The 3904-nt window shown below is 44.4% G+C and overlaps 1 protein-coding gene across 2 annotated transcripts in view; it reads right to left on the reverse strand.

Annotated features, from left to right (window-relative positions):
• HMG20A (high mobility group 20A) overlaps nt 1-3626 on the reverse strand; it is a gene marked incomplete at its 3' end in the record, with an annotated part of 47266 nt that extends 43640 nt beyond the window's left edge. The window contains 1 exon segment of one of the 2 annotated variants that reach the window (XM_087704007.1): nt 3605-3626. 2 annotated transcript variants of the gene reach the window in all.
• Between the last annotated feature and the right edge of the window lie 278 nt (nt 3627-3904).

Consider the following 3904-nt stretch of genomic DNA (forward strand, 5'->3'; position numbering starts at 1 on the left):
AACAGAATTCCTTTCCCAAGAATTCCTTTTCTAAGGTTGGTAATAAAAATGAGAGCAGATTGCTTATTCACCCTACAAAAACATGGTTTTTCTCTTGTTTGCTTCCTAAATCACAGGGTTGAAATGAAAAGTGATGGCCAAATTGCTTACAATCATAAACATATCAACTGATAAATTAAGTCCTGATCAGTATAATTAGAATTATAAATTGTAAGATACATTTCTCCCGTTCCTATTATTTCCTCCTGTTCACTGTTTAAGAATTTGCTTTATGGAAAGCACTATACACATCTTTTAATAAATCATTAATATATTGTAAACCATTTGGATGAAATGAATTCCTATTATGTTCAACAGCTTACAAAAAGAGCACAAATGCAAATATATTACATAACGCAATTCTGGAAAGAGTATTTCACAACTGGATAAGTGGCAAGTCGCATGCGGAGAGCCACAACGGTTAAGAAATACAGGCAGTCCTCAACGTATGACCAAAACTGAGCCAAAATTTAGGTTGCTCGGAGAGAATTTATTAAGTGAATTTTGCCTCATGCCTTCTTGCCACAGTTGCTAAGTGAATCATTGCAGTTGTTAAGTTACGAACATGTTTGTTAAATGAATCTGGCTTCCCCACATGACCCCAGGACACTGCAACCGTCATAAATATGAACCAGTCGCCAAGCATCCAAATTCTGATCAGGTCACCAATGGAGATGCTGCAATGGTCGTGTTAAAAAACAATAAGTCACCTTTTTCAGTGCTATGGTAACTTTGAAGGGGTCACTAAATGAACTGTTGTAAGTTGAGGACTACCTGTATGACAGGTAAATTGGGACACTGATTAACAGACAATACAGTTTCGCTCTCTAGAGTTCTCCTCTCTAGAGCATAAACAAATCAGCCAAACCATCTCTATAAAATGAGCAATACAGCTCAGCATCCTATGCTTCAACTTCCATCATGCCCATTCCAAATAAAGAAATACTCTTCCAAAAAGCGGAGAGAAGCTACTTTAAAACATGCTCCTACATTGTTTGCAAGGATGCTTATATTTATTTATACTGCAGTCAGTCGCTAAAAAGTATGAAGATGAGAAACCACATGACACGATTATTTTAAAAGTATTTGAACGTTATCTTTCTACCGTACCTTACAGGAACGTGGAATGCATGCAAAGGACATTCCAACTTAACTAGGCCAAAACACAAATATCCAAACAATTTAAAACACCAAGTGGTAGGAACACGGGAGGGCAACTTCAGGAAAACTCTATCCATAATTAAGGCAACAACAGTTTCACTCTAGACATTCATTAAATAGAAACACTGTGATTTAAAGCTGGGGAAACAAAACGGAGGTGATGGAACTTCATCTTTCTTATTGTTCGGGGTTAATTTTACTGGTTAACTTCTTATATAATTTGTGAACTACGCAGAGCCGCTGGGAGTGGCGCAAAACATATATTTCATACATAATAAAAAGACCAACTCCTCTTTCAAGGCAGGGCAGCTTTCCTACCAGGGCAGAGTGGCAACCACAGGACAGCATTGCAACCCCACAGCCTGTTTCCTGCGGCCTTCAGAGGCCCTTTTTATTTTGACATTTTGACACCTTGAGAGAGAAAAGACCTTTAGAAAAGACCTACAGAACTTTATCTGTATTAAAAAAAATTAAGGAAACCCCTCCAAAATTCTTCCCAAGCCAGGACAATTCACTCATTCTAGGTTCTCAACCCCCGCCCCCCCAAAAAAGCACAGACTTTGCTAAGTTCACATCTCATCTCATCTCTTTAGTATCTGTCTGTATATCTATCTATCTTTCTATCTATCTATTTTATTTATCTATTCATCCTCCACATCTTCTCTGTCCACCTATTTTCTCCATCCACCTATCTTCTCTACATATCTACCTATCTACTTTCCAACCTACTTCCCTAACCTTCTGTATCTTCTCTATCCACCTTCCTTATCTATCCATCCATCCATCGATCCATCTATCTTCTCTACATATCTACTGTATCAATTTATCTATCGATCTATCTAGCTACCTATCTACTTCCCCTAACCATATTTATCTTCACTATCTACCTTCCTTATTTATCTATACATCCATACATCCACTTACTATCTATCATCTATCTATCTATCTATCTATCTATCTATCTATCATCTATCTATCTATATCTATCTATCATCTATCATCTACCTATCTATCTATCATCTACCTACCTATCATCTCTCTCATCTATCTATCTATCAATCTATCTATCTATCATCTATCTATCTATCATCTATCTATCTATCTATCATCTATCTATCTCCTCTCTCTCATCTATCTATCTATCTATCTATCTATCTATCTATCTACCTAAATATCATCTATCTATCTATGTATCTATCTATCTATCTATCTATCATCTATCTATCTCCTCTCTCTCATCTATCGTCTATCTATCTACCTACCTATCTACCTATCTATCATCTATCTATCATCTATCTATCTACCTATCTACCTATCTATCATCTACCTACCTACCTACCTACCTATCTATCTATCTATCTATCTCATCTTTTATCAAATTTATGTAGACTCCCTCCCCCATCTCACGAAAGTCACTCTTCATTCCTTCCCTGGGCTTGTTCTAAACATAAAAACTCAGAAAAGGAGCAAGAAAGGCAGGAACAAAATAAGAGAAAAGGAAAATAAAGGAAGGAGGGGGATTCATAACAGACACGAGTTGCATTTTATATTATTGCTTCTACCAAGGGACGGCTTTGGGGGGGGCACGTGGGGGGGGGCATATCCCACTTTATGCCAACCCTCCTACCCGGAAGCAGCCTCGGGGGGGGGGGGTCTAGATGGAGAACGGGAGACCAACCCCCTCATGGGGAAGGGAGGTGCGGGGGGGGGGGAAGAGAGAGGCAAGAAAATGAATGGATGGTAGAAAAGGAAGCACCGGGGTTTTTGAATGAGGGGAGGCGGAGAGGCAGCTCCCCCCCCCACAATGGCTGTGCTTTGTTCAGGAGGCGGGAAACAGAGGAGGGGGCTAGTCGCCCCCCCCCACAGACCACCGTCAGCCCCCATTCCCCTCTCCTTGGGTTGAGGGCGGGGGCGACACATTTCCTGCTTTTCCCCCTCTCCCCCCGAAACTGACCTGTTGCAGAAAGGCGGGATGGGGAGGGGGCTCCCCTAGAGACTCCTGCCCCCTTCACCCCCACTCAGACACCTTCATCATCCTCTCTTTCTCTTTCTGCTCTTCCCCCCCCCCCTCAGACCCACGTCTCTCTCACCGCCCCTTGTATCCCTCCGCCCCTCGGTCCTTATTTATTCCCGGGAGGGGGAAAAAACCCAGCTCGCCCTTCCGTCCCCGGCTTGACCGAACACGAGTTCCGAGAGGATTATTATAAAAAAAACCAAAAATAAAGGAATCCTCGTCCCAATTACAGCGGCGGGATTATTTTTCAAGGCCGAGGCGGAAGGATCCCTCGCGCGGCCGCACCAAGACACGCGGAGCATGCTGGGGGTCGTAGTTCTCCGGTTGGCGTGGTTGGGTCTTTTTTTTTTGTCGCCCCTTTCCCTTTTTCCCCTTTTCCTCCGCGCTTACCCGACTCCGAAGCAGGCAGGAGCTGATTGGAGGATGGGTGAGGAAGGCCACGCCCCTCCCCTCGCCTGGAGAATGAGGGAGATTGGGGACGCGTGCGCCGCTCGCCTTCACGTCCGTCCCCCCCACCCCGACTCTCATTCGGCGGCTTCTGCCTCCCTAAGCCCCGCCCACCAACCACCAACCCCGCCCACCCTCCTGCGGGCGCGAGCCGAGGCGGTTGGCGGCGCGCGCAGCCGGCGCGAGTGGGCGTGGCAGCGCTCGAGCGCTGCCTCCTTGGCAGGCCGTCGCTTCTTCGCCCGC

Source organism: Thamnophis sirtalis, unplaced genomic scaffold, assembly GCF_051295495.1.
Source record: "Thamnophis sirtalis isolate CommonGarterSnake01/CBP01778 unplaced genomic scaffold, rThaSir2_p1.2 scaffold_2, whole genome shotgun sequence".
In the NCBI taxonomy this organism is placed as follows: domain Eukaryota; kingdom Metazoa; phylum Chordata; class Lepidosauria; order Squamata; family Natricidae; genus Thamnophis; species Thamnophis sirtalis.